Raw genomic sequence first — 14,013 nt, 5'->3', positions numbered from 1 at the left:
TCAAGAACGGACAGGAGCAGGTTATTCGGTAGAAGCAGGGGCATTTGAGAACCAGCATCAGCAGAGCATTTGAATCCCAGCAACAAACCCTGTCCTGGGCTGTTGGCCTTACAGAGTGATCAGCACTTGGAGGGGGTCCACAGGATGTCCACCATCTTTACTACCAGGCAAAACAGACAGGCAACACCAGGTACACAGGGACAACCTGAGTACAGCATTGCTTGGGACAAGGCACACCAGGGCTCCAATGGTACCCAAGAGGAGGGCAGCACATCAGCAACGGTGCCGGGGAAACCCAGTCATCCAGGTGTGCGGAAATGGCTTTACAGGCCCACAGGAGGTTCAAGCACCAGCCCGTGACAGCAGGACCAACTAACGCCAGAGATAACCAGGTGGCAAAAGGCAAACACAGGAACGATATTAACAGAAATCAAGGCAATGTGGCAGCATCTGAACTCAATTCTCCAACAACAGCAAGTCCTGGATACCCTGACACACCAGAAAAACAAGATTTGGATTTAAAATCACATCTCATGACGTACTTAGAAGATTATAAAAAGGGCATAAATAAATCTCTTAAAGAAATATAAGGGAACATGGATAAGTTAGAAGCCCTTACAATGGAAACACAAAAATCACTTAAAGAAATTCAGGAGAATATGGGTCAACAGAAGCCAATAAAAAGGAAACACAAAAATCACTTAAAGAAATGAAGGAGAAATTGAGTCAACAGGCAGAAGTTATGAAAGAGGAAAACACAAAAATCTATTAAAGAAATACAGGAAAACACAAACAAACAAGTGAAGGAACTGAACAAAACCATCCAGGATCTAAAAATAGAAGTAGAAACAACTAAGAATTCACAAAGAGAAACAACTTTGGAGATAGAAAACCTTGGGAAGAAATCAGGGGCCATAGATGCAAATATCAACAACCGAATACAAGAGATAGAAGAAAGAATTTCAGATGCTGAAGATACCATAGAAACCTTGCTCTGGAAAGACTCAGTGAAGCAGTATTCAGCAAAACCAGAACGGGGAAGTGGGAAGGGGTGGGTGGGAGGACAGGGGGAGAGAAGGGGACTTACGGGACTTTCTGGGAGTGGGGGGGCTAGGAAAGGGGAAATCATTTGAAATGTAAATAAAAAATATATCGAATAAAAAAAACAAAAAACAAAACAACAACAACAACAACAACAAAAAAACATGGACTCAACAGTGAAAGAAAATGCAAAAAGCAAAAAGCTTGTAACCCCAAACATCCAGGAAATCCAGGACACAATTAGAAGACCAAACCTAAGGATTATATGTATAGATGAGAGTGAAGATTTACAACTTAAAAGGGCCAGCAAATATCTTCAGCAAAATTATGGAAGAAAACTTCCCTAACCTAAAGAGAGAGATGCCCATGAATATACAAGAAGCCTACAGAACTCCAAACAGACTGAACCAGAACAGAAATACCTTGTCACGTAATAATCAAAACACCAAATGTACTAAACAAAGAAAGAATATTAAGAGCAGTAAGAGAAAAAGGGCAAGTAACACATAAAGGAAGACTTATCAGAATTACACCAGACTTCTCACCAGAGACGATGAAAGCTAGAAGATCCTGGGCAGAACTCATACAGACTCTAAGAGAACACAAATGCCAGCCAAGATTACTATACCCAGAAAAACTCTCAATCACCATAGACGGAGAAACCAAGATATTCCATGATAAAACTAAATTTACACAATATCTTTTCACAAACTCAGCCCTACAAAGGATAATAGGTGGAAAACACCAATACAAGGAGGGAAACTACACCCTAGAAAAAGCAAGATAGTAAACTTTTTTTCATGAAACCCAAAAGAAGATAACCACTCAAATATAAAAATAACATCAAAAATAACAGAAAGTAATAATCACTATTCCTTAATATCTCTTAACATCAATGGACTCAATTCCCCAATAAAAAGACATAGACTAACAGACTGGATAAGGAAATAGGACCCTACAATTTGCTGCTTACAGGAAACACACCTCAGTGTCAAAGACAAACACCACCTCAGAGTAAAAGGCTGGAAAACAATTTTACAAGAAAATTGTCTTAAGAAACAAGCCGGAGTAGCCATTCTAATATCAGATAAAATTGACTTCCAACCTAAAGTCATCAAAAGAGACACAGAAGGACACTTTTTATTGGTCAAAGGAAAAATCCATCAAGAAGAACTCTCCATTCTGAACATCTATGCTCCAAATGCAAGGGAACCCTCATTCATAAAAGAAACTTTACTAAAGCTTAAAGCACACATTGCACCTAACACAATAATTGTGGGTGACTTCACCCCTCCACTCTCTTCAATGGACAGATCAAAAAACCAGAAACTAAACAGGAACACAGTGAAACTAATTGAAGCATTGGACCAATTGGATTTAGCACACACACACACACACACACACACACACACACACACACACACACACACAAAACATTTCATCCTAAAGCAAAAGAATATACCTTTTTCTCAGCACCTCATGGTACCTTCTCCAAAATCGACCATATAATTGGTCACAAGACAGACCTCAACAAATATAAGAAGACCTCAAAATAATCCCATGCCTCCTATCAGATCACTATAGAATAAGAGTGGTCTTCAATAGCAACAAAACCAACAGAAAGCCCACATACACATGGAGGCTGAACAATACTCAATGATACCTTGGCCAAAGAAGAAATAAATCCAAGACTTTTTAGAATTTAATGAAAATGAAGGCACAACATACCCAAATTTATGGGACACAATGGAAGCAATGCTAAGAGGAAAACTCATAGCCCTGAGTGCCTCCAAAAAGAAACAGGAGAGTGCATACACTAGCAACTTAATGGCACACCTGAAAGCCCTGGAACAACAAGAAGCTAATTCACCCAAGAGAAGTAGAAGACAGGAAATCATCAAACTCAGGGGTGAAATCAATCAAGTAGAAACAAAGAACCATACAAAGAACTTAGACTCCGGAGAGCCTATTAAAAATGGGGTACAGAGCTAAACAAAGAATTTTCACCTGAGGAATATCGAGTGGCTGAGAAGCACCTTTAAAATGTTCAACATCACTAGTCATTAGGGACATGCAAATCAAAACAACCCTGAGATTTCACCTCACACCAGTCACAATAGCTAACATCAAAAACTCAGGAGAAAACAAGTGCTGGCATGAATGTGGAGAAAGAGGAACACTCCTCCACTGCTGGTGGGGTTGAAAGCTGGTACAACCTCTCTAGAAATCAGTCTGGCAGTTCCTCAGAAAACTGGGCATGATAGTACTGGAGGACCCTGCTACACCAATGTGGTTTAGAGTAATGATGTCGAACATACTTCCGTATTTGTATTGGCTACCTGTAGCTCTTTCAAGACTCCCTATCCATATTAGATGGCCGAATAAATTTTGGTGGGAGTTGAGACTTTTTGTTTTTTCTTTTTTGGATTAGGTTGTTTCAAGACAGGGTTTCTCTGTATAGCCCTGGCTATCCTGGAACTCACTCTGTAGACCAGGATGGCCTCGAACTCAGAAATCCTCCTGCCTCTGCCTCCCAGAGTGCTGGGATTACAGGCGTGCGCCACCACTGCCCGGCTGGGAGTTGAGATTTTTAATACAAGAGTCATGTGTTTTCACCTCCATGTCATGTAGCTATGGCCTTTTTTTTCTTTTTCTTTTTAAATTTGGTTATGTTTTATTTCTTTTCTTCTTCTTCTTCTTCTTCTTCTTCTTCTTCTTCTTCTTCTTCTTCTTCTTCTTCTTCTTCTTCTTCTTCTTCTTCTTCCTTCTTCCTTCTTCCTTCTTCCTTCTTCCTTCTTCCTTCTTCCTTCTTCCTTCTTCCTTCCTCCTCCTCCTTCCTCCTTCCTCCTTCCTTCTTCCTTCTTCCTTCTTCCTTCTTCCTTCCTTCTTCCTTCTTCCTTCTTCCTTCTTCCTTCCTCCTCCTCCTCCTCCTCCTTCTTTTTTTTGTTTTTTTTTTTGAGACAGGGTTTCTCTGTATAGCCCCTGGCTGTCCTGGAATTAACTCTGTAGACCAGGCTGGCCTTGAACTCAGAAATCTGCCTGCCTCTGCCTCCCAAGTGCTGGTATTAAAGGCATGCAGCACTACTGCCCGGCTTTATTTCATTTTTTAAACATTTATTTATTTATTTATTTATTTATTTATTTATTTATTTATTTATTATTGAATATCTTCTTCATTTACATTGCCAGTGGTAAAACCTTTCCCGATTCTCCTCTCCCCAAAGACCCCCAACCCACTCCTCCCACCCCATGCCTCCACATATATGCCCCTCCACCCGACCCATTCCCACCTCCCCACCTCCCCCTTCAATTTCCCTTTCTTGGGGGCATCTATTGAGCCTTTACCTGACCAAGGACCATTCCTCCCACTGATGTCCAACAAGGCATTCCCTCTGCCACATTTTTGGCAGGAACCTTGTATACCCCTTGGTTTATGGTTTAGTCCTTCGGAGTCCTGGGGCATCTGGGTGGCCGAAATCATTGTTATTCCCATGGGGCTGTAAACCCCTTTAGCTCCTCTGGTCCTCCCTCCAGCTCCTTCACTAGGAACCCCACACCCAGTCCAATGGTTGACTGCTAGAATCTACCTCTGTATCTGTAAGGCTCTGGCAGGGCCCCTCCAGAGACAACCATGGCACACTCCTGTTGGTATTCACTTCTTGTCAACCATAGTAGTGTCGGGGTTTGGTGACTGTTTATAGGATGAATCCCCAGGTAGGGCAGTCTCTGGGTGGCTTTTACTTCAGTCTCTGCTCCACATATTGTCTCCCTTATTGCTCCTGTGAATATTTTGTTCCCTTTCTCAGAGGAATGAAAGCACCCTCACTTAAGTTCTCCTTCTTGAGCTTCCTGTGCTGGGTGAATTGTAGCTTGTTTATTTTGAGTTTTTGGGCTAACAACCGCATATTAGTGAGTGCATACAATGTGCGTTCCTTTGTGATTGGGTTACCTCGCTCAGGATGGCATTTTCTAGTTCCATCCATTTGCCTAAGAATTTCATGAATTCATTGTTTTTAATAGCTGAATAGTACTCTATTATGTACATATACCATACTTTCTGTATCCATTCCTCTGTTGAAGAACATCTGGGTTCTTTCCAGCTTCTGGCTATTATTATAAATAAGGCTACTAGGAACATACTGGAGCATGTGTCCTTATTACATGTAGAAGCATCTGGGTATATGCCCAGGAGTGGTATAGCTGGGTCCTCATATAGTACTATGTCTAATTTTCTGAGGAATCGCCAAGTACATTTTTTGGGCACATGATGTCAGCTTTGTGGGTTGTCTTTTCAGTACTTTCAATGATTTATTTTGATGCAGAGAAGTTTTCATTTTTATGAGTCCAGTGTAGAAAGTTTTGCTCAACTTCTGCTTCTGACATCAAACAAAACATCTTCTTCAAATTCAATAACAAACATATTTCCACACCTTTATCACTGTCTTATGTTTATAATTCTCACCTTTACTTTAAAAAATATTTTAAATGAATATGGTAGGAAGTATATGGTAAACGGTAGGAGTTAGAGGAGCATTTTTAATTTTTCATGCCAACAGTGTTTGTAACAGAACTTGGCTAAAAAACAAAACAAACAAACAAAAAGAAAACAACCTTGCAACTTTTGCATTGTCAGTTTTGTGGTCCTTGTCAATTAATCATATTGTATAATTTTTATATTTTCTATAAATTTAGCACTCTCACACAAAATATAGAAAAGCACAAATATGACAAGACTGCCAGCACACATTAAGAATTTACCTTAGTCCAGCATGTGTTTCAATATGATAATGTGAGCTTAAAAACTGTAGCTATTACCTGCACCAAAGAATATAATATACAGACAGAGCACTTGTCATTTAAATGAGAGTACAAGTCAACCCCAGATCAGCAAACAGATTCAAAGGGCGTGTTTCCCAATGTGATTACACTGAAAATGGGCATGATTCTCAGTGTCAGTTTTCCATTAGCAACTGCAGATAGGTAACTCTTTAGAAAGGCTTATCTTCCAGAAAGTAGTCTATAACTATGACAAAGACAAATGCTAGACAGCCTTTATCTCCTTAAGATTTGGAAAATATTCTGAGAATTTTGTGTTGTCTTGATTTGTTCTGATATAGTTGGATGGACCAACCAGCCTGGGTTGGTCCTGATGTCACTATGTAGCCAAAGTTGTCCTTGAACTCCAGTTCCTCTTCCTTCATATCTCAGCAGCAGGAGTTGGGAGCATGTGCAGCCAACTTCAGGGCAAGCATTTGTGGGATTCTGTTTCAGCATCTCACTATGTCCCCCAGACAACCTTAAAGACAACTTTTGAGTATGCCTGAGTTCCTTGTTCTCACATTGCTCTTGACTGATTTTGTAATAATCAGATATGTATAAATATGTTTGCAGATAAGTGATAACAAAATATGGAATGAGAATAAAATACATAAAATATAGAAAAAGTTGTCAATTATTTGACATTATTTAAAATTTCAGAATAATTTGCATGTACATAGTTAAACATCGTAGGTTTTTAAAAAGTATTTATTTAATTGTGTGTGTGTGTGTGTGTGTGTGTGTGTGTGTGTGTCTGTATTTCACAGCATGCCTGTGGAAGTCAGAGGCCAGAGGACATTTTTTAAAATTTATTCTTTAATCTATTTTCACAATCCAGACTTTATACACCTCCCAGGCCACCCTCTGACTGTTCCATAGCCCATACTCCTTTCCCCACTCTCTAAAAGGATATCCCCACCCCCACCCCACAAGACCTTCCAACTCCCCGGGGCCCCAAGTCTCTGGAGGGCTAGGTTCATCTTCTCTGACTGAGTCCAGACCTGGCAGTCCTCAGCTGTATATGTGTTGGGGCCTCATATCACCTTGTGTATGCTACCTGGCTCAGTGTCTGAAAGATCCTGGAGACCAGGTTAGTTGAGACTGCTGGTCTTTCTATGGGGTCTCCATCCTCCTCAGCTTCTTACAGATTTTCCCCATTTCAACCACTGGGGGTCAGCAGTTTTTGTCCATTGGTTGGGTATAAATATGTGCATATGATTCTTTCAGCTGCTTGTTGATGAATCATGATAGGGCCCTGCTTCTAATCACACCATAGTATCAGTAATAGTGTCGGGCCTTGGGGCCTCCTCTTGAGCTAGATCCCAATCTGTTAATGGAGCTCCTTTTCCTCAGGCTTTTCCCCATTTTTGTTCCTGCAGTTCTTTCAGACAAGAGCAATTCAGGGTCAAAGTTTTTGACTGTGAGATGGCAACCTTATCTCTCTACTTGATGCCCTGTATTTCTACTGGAGGTAGACTCTACAAGTTCCCTCTCCCAACTGTAGGGCATTTCATCTAAGGACCCTCCCTCGAGTCCTGAGAGTCTCTCACCTCCCAGATCTCTGGTACAGTCTATAGGGCCCCCCATCTCTTATCTTCTGATGTTGATTCTTTCTGCTGGCCCTCAGGGCTTCAGTCCTCTTGCCCCCTCCAATACCTGACCATGTTCGCCTCTTCCTCCTCTTCTCCTTCTTCCCCTTCCCATCTCCTTTTCTACCCAGTCCCTCCGCCCCTCTCCTCCTCCTCTCATCTCCCTTCCAAGTGGGATTGAGGCATCTTTACTTGGGCCCTTCAACTTGTTAGCCTGATGTAGACAATAAGACAAATCGGCAACCTACAGATTGGGAAAAAGTCTTCATTCACTAACCACACATCAGGTAGAGAGCTAATATCCAAATTATATAAAATACTCAAGAGGTTAACCACCAAGAAACCAAACAACTCAATAAAAAAAAAAGGGATACAGAACTAAACAGAGAATTCACAACAGAGGAATCTCAAATGCCCGAGAAGCACTTAAAGAAATGTTCAAAGTCCTTAGAGATCAGGGAAATGCAAATCAAAATGACTCTGAGATCCCATCTCACACCAACCAGAATGGCTAAGATCAAAAACTCAGGTGAGAGCACATGTTGTTGAGGATGTGGAGAAAGAGGAACACTCCTCCATTGCTGGTGGGACTGCAAACTGATACAACCACTCTGGAAATCAATCTGGAAGTTCCTCAGAATATTGGAAAGAGATCTACCTGAAGACCCTACTGTACTACTCTTAGGCATATATCCAAAAGATGCCTCATCATGCAACAGGGGCATGGGTTCCACTATGTTAATAGTGGCCTTATTTCTGATAGCCAGAAGCTGGAAACAACCCAGACGTCTCACAACAGAAGAATGGATACAGAAAATGTGATTAATTTACACAATGGAATACTGCTCAGCTATTAAGGAGGAGGACATCCTGAGTTTTGCAGGAAAATGAATGGAACTAGAAAATATCATCCTGAGTGGGGTAACTCAGACCCCAAAGGATATGTATGGTATGTACTCACTATTAAGCCCATATTAGCCAAAAAAAAAAAAAAATACAGAACTCCTAGAATATAATCCACAGAATGGCAGAGGACATTTTTAAGAAGGCATTTTGTCCTTTCACCTCTTAGGTCATAAGAATGACTTTAAGATCTTTGGGTTCTTGGCAGCATGTACCTTTATTTGGCTAGCCATTTCCTGGCTCTCTTAGAAGTTCAAAACAGAAGAGAACTAAACCCCCAATGACTGACGATGCATTCTCTATCATCCTTCATTCACAATCTTGTTGTGTCTAGGATAGAAGTGGTGTATGCCACAAGTATAAAGAACCTCATTATGTGAAGTCAGAAAGCATTTCAGATTTTAAATAAAGCAATCAGCTTAAAGTGATACAATCTCCACATTATATAGATAACTGTGCTACCAATATGTGTTAGTCCTCAATCTGCATGTCTGTCACTAAATAAGATCGTGGATGACATTAAAAAATAATTTTAGGGTCACCCAGAGGGCCCAACATGTTAAGACACTGACTATGCAACAGTGGCAAACATAGCCCCATCCTTAGAATACATGTAAAACCATGAAGAGAGAATAGACTCCATAACATATCCTTGGAATTCTGCATGTGTGCAGAGACACAGCCTCACAACTACCACCAACACCACCACCACCACTACCACCACCACCACCACCACCACCACTACCACCACCACCACCACCACCACCACCACCACCACCACCACCACCATCACAAAGACAATAATGATAAATTCCATGCAGGTAAAACTCTTTTAAAGGTCCAGATAAAATAGCCAGTAAAAGGTTATGTGCTTACTTGGAGAGACCCACAAAGCATTGCTTCGTGAGTATGTGCCCTTCTAAAGTGTCCTGTGCAGGTCTTGGACAAGGCTTTGCAACTGACAGCGAGACGTGGGCTCCCCTACAATGCTTTGAATTTTGTCAGATAATTGCATAGGTTATCTACCATTTTACTCAGGAGAGACAAATTCTCTGCTGTCAGTCCTGTTCTTTCAAGGTCAGCTTCAGTGACAGCAAATTGAGAATGTGACATTTCCAACTGAACAGGACACTTACCTAATACTTCACTGTAAAGCTGATTCCACTTCTCATTAAATGTTTGGAAACAAAAGTAAAAAACAATACATAGATGACATTTCTCACCCTCTCCATGAAAGTTATTCTCTTGCTCAATGCTGACATAGCAGCAGTCACGTAGGAGGGAGGCAGTGGGAGTCCTCCACTGTACTTTTCATAGTGGACCCAGGAAAGAAGCAGAGACTGTACACAAGGGGTGTCTTGAGAATCTCGGCCAGCAGGTCACCACAGAGTATGAAGGGATCTGCCAGGATGCCATCAAACTTGATTTTTATAGTTTTGTCATGAGTTTCTTGTTCAAAGCTACATGTTTGCACAGATTCACACAATATTCTGAATGGATCCAAAGCAATTCTTGCAGCATTAAAAAGTATTTCAGAAATGATGCTTTGGCAGCTCATAAATGCATTTTCTGATAATTTCTAGGAAAAGTTCTATATTAGCCATGGGAAGTGATATAGGCATGTCTCAAACTCAATATCAGATATGTTGTCAACCTCATAACAAAAAGAATATGAGGCTCTCATATAGTCACATGACCATCCTTCTCCAAAGGGTTGTGCTTAGATTGAGGAAATGGATGAATTTTATTGGCCACACCAGCTCCTTCCCACCAGTCCCCAACCAGTCAAGCCACTCAGCTGTAGCTCTCATTTCAGAGACATTTTGCATCAATTCAGAGCTGCCCAACAAAGAATGATTGCTTCACTCTTGCAGCTATAAAAGAGGAACAAGCAATCAGGAACAGTATAACTTGTATCCACCAAAGTAAATGCACATGAATAGTCACAGCCTCAGGATGGCAAGCACCCAGGAGGAAGATGTGATCATGTGAAGTGAGTTCTGATTCTCAGGAGACTGAAATGAATAAGTTATTTTACATATGTTAGTCATTTTAAAACCCCTTTTGAATAGCGAAAATGAAAATGAGTTTTGTAAAAAAAAAAACAAAACAGAGTTTAAATAAAGATAACTCTGCTAAGTCAGAGTTCTTAAAAATCACAGTCTGTGACCTTTCCCACATGAATGTATATGACATTTCATTATATAATAAAGCTTAGGGATTTTTATTATTGATATATAACTACCTTCTTTTTTATTCTTTTCAGTTGACTCATCTTTGCCCAGTCCTTATCTACTTTGTGGTTTCCTTATTTTGAGCATATAATTTAAATTTTACTATAGTAGGGTGGTATTTTATGATTGTTCTTTAATATTTTCTAAGTTCTGAGGACTCTTCTTGTTACAGCAAGCAGGTGAATTAGTTCTGTGTCATCATCATACCCCACTGTGTAATATAATATGGCCACACTTGTTCATTCATTTCTGAATTCTGATTTTTTTATTTTTCTGCTGCATTTGAATACTAGAAATGTAGATGGCATTTTTATTGAAAAGAATTTTCATATATTTTTATGAGATATATTTCCAACAATATCATGGTTTCCACTCCTCTTCTCCTCTTAACTCTTTCACCCATCCATCTCCATGCTTTTTTTGCTCTCTTTAGAACACAGTCAAGCAAACAACAAAGAAACAAACCGCAATTAAAAACAAACCAAGAAAAAGCACAAGAAGAACACACACACACACAAACACATAAAAACGTAAAATCAGAACCCATAATATGCAAGCAAAAGATCAGTAAGATAAAAAATGCCCAAATAAAGTTATATGAAAAAAAATCTTCGAAAATCTCAATGAGTTCTTGTAGCCATCTACTCCTGGGAATTGAGTACATGCTTTAGTGTGGTTTATGTATCCAGTGGGCTTCTATGAAGAACACTAATTTTTTTTTTCTTTCAGAGCATTTGTCATTTTGATATAGCTTCATGGATATGGATAGGAGCACATGACCACTTCTTTCTTGCCAAACTGGCATCCTCTTTGGCCACTTGTACCTGCGCTGTGCATGCTGATATAGCCTCTATAAGTTGATATGTGCACAATTCCTGTTGTGTCTGGGAGGCACTGTTTCCTTGGTGAGTTACAGTATTATCACACTTAGGACAGAGTGTTTCAAGTCTCACTGTCTGCACATTGTCCAGTTGTGAGTCTCTGTATTCGTTCCCATATGTAACAAGAGGGAGCTTCCCTGATGATGGTTGAGCATGACGCTGATTTATTGGTATAGCAAAATACCATGAAGGAGTCATTTTATTCCTATGTTCCTCGTTGAGTACTATAATATCTATTTTTTCCTCTAGGCTCACGGCTCATCTAGTTTCAGTTTCTTGGTATCTGAGCACTGTCGGGGATGTGGTCTATCTTGTGAAGTGGGCTATAAATCCAATCAGAGGGTGTTTTGTAACTACCCTTTGTGTTTGTGCCACCGTTGCTCCAGTGTATCATGTAGGCCTTTTGCCTCTGTAGATTGAAGAGTTTACAGCTGAGTTGGTGCTTACATATTTCCTCTGATCGTATACAGAACACCTTCTAGTACTATGAACACTAATCAGTAGATGTGAGGGTTCTAGGTTGCCACTTGCTCCACTGTGTGTTCGATGGGTTAAATGTGTGGACTTCTGCAATAAGGTCTTTCTATCAGTTCATGTGGAACAATTGATAGCCTTGGCAATATTCAGGATATATTTGGGGGCTTCATTTTTGGCTAACAATTCAATCTTATGGCATCTAATTGTAGGACTGGAACTTTCCCTTTTTGCTGAAACATGTCTAGTTTCCCTAATTATTTTGGTGATTCTACTTACTTTTCTTTCATATCTCTCTATATTCTAAGAAGTACCCCAGTTTATTTGTATGGTAGATTACTTTCATGGATTTTTGTATATTGAACCACCCTGCATTCCTGCTTGATCATATTTGTGATGTGTTCTTGGATTCGGTGTGTGATTATTTGATTGTGTATTTTTCATCAATGCTCATAATGGAAATTGGTCTGAAATTCTCTTTCTTAGCAGAGTCTTTGTGTGGTTTAGGTATCAGGTTGACTGGGGTCTCACAAAGTTTGGCAATGTTCTGTCTGTTTCTATTTTGTGGAATAGTCTGAGGATTATTGGTATTAGATCTTTGAAAGTCTGGTAGAATTCTGCAGTAAAACTATGTGGCTCTGGCTTTTTTTTTCTTTTGATTGGGAGACTCTTAATGACTGATTCTATTTTGTTACAGTTATAGGACTGTTTAACTAGTTTACCTGATCTTGATTTAAGTTTGTTAAGTGGTAACTAAAAAAAAAAAATCATCTATTTCATTTAGAATTTTCATTAGTTGAGCACAGATTGTTGAAGAAACATTCTTGATTCTTTGAACTATCTCACTATCTGTATGTTTCCCTTTTTATTTCTGATTTTGTTAATTTGGATATTGCCTTTTAGTTAGTTTGGCTAAAGGCTTGTTTAATTTGTTGATTTTTCTCAAAGAACCAGCTTGTTTCATTGCCCTTTTTTTTTTAAAATGGTCTCTTTGTTTTTACTTGATTGATTTTGGTCCTTGAGTTTGATTATTTCCTGTCATCTAGGCCTCCTAGGTGTGTTTGCTTCTTTTTGTTCTAGAGCTTTCAAGTGTGCTGCTAGTATGAGAACTCTCCAATTTCTTTATGAAGGTATTCATTGGTATGAGTTTTCCTCTTAACACTACTGTCATTCCTCTTAACATTACTGTCCATAAGTTTGGGTATGTTGTGCCTTCATTTTTATTACTTCTAGAAAGTCTTTATTGCTTTATTTCTTTTTTGACCCAGTGGTCATTGAATAGAGTATTGTTCAGTTTCCATGACATTGTGGGCTTCCAGTTGTTTGTGTTGTTGCTGAGGTCTAGCTTTAATTCATGGTAATCTGATCAGATACAAGGGGTTATTTTTTATCTTCTTCTATCTTTTGGGGCTTGCTTTGTGACCAAGTACATGGGGATCTTTTCCTTCTATCATTTTTATTCTTAGGTTGCCCCATTTTATTCATAATGCCCCAAATTACCTGGATGTTTTGTGTTATAAACCTTTTAGATTTGTCATTTTTGTTGACCAATGAATATGTTGATTTCTTCCATCTTCTCTCCTAGCTACTGTTGTTCATACCAATCATTAATGAAATCATTACTAGCCAATAGAAATATGCCAAGCTGCAATTTTCAAATGCCAACCAATCATGCAACCTCCAAGTTGGAAAGTCCCCTACCCTGCTATAACTGTGATAAAAGTCAAGGATTCACCAATTTGGTGCCTTCCACAACTCTATGGATAGGTGAGAGGGCCTGCACTTGAGCTTGAATAAACACTCTTTATTTTTGCATAGGAGTTGGATTCCTGGTAGTGTTTGGTGGTCTGTGGAAATGTCAAGATCTGGATATAACAATTAGTTTGACTTTTCTTTGGTGATTCTATTTCTTTGTGAAATTCTACTTTAAGATCTTGAAATATTTTCTGTCAGGCATGACATGGTTGCCAGCATGACTGCATGACACAGTTCTGGCTTCAGGAGCACTGTTAACCTGCATAAGGCATCTCTGGCTTCCTAGAATACAGATGCTGCTGCTCTTTCTTGTATGCT

Source organism: Apodemus sylvaticus, chromosome 11 (assembly GCF_947179515.1).
Source record: "Apodemus sylvaticus chromosome 11, mApoSyl1.1, whole genome shotgun sequence".
In the NCBI taxonomy this organism is placed as follows: domain Eukaryota; kingdom Metazoa; phylum Chordata; class Mammalia; order Rodentia; family Muridae; genus Apodemus; species Apodemus sylvaticus.
Note: the sequence above shows the minus strand (reverse complement) of the source record.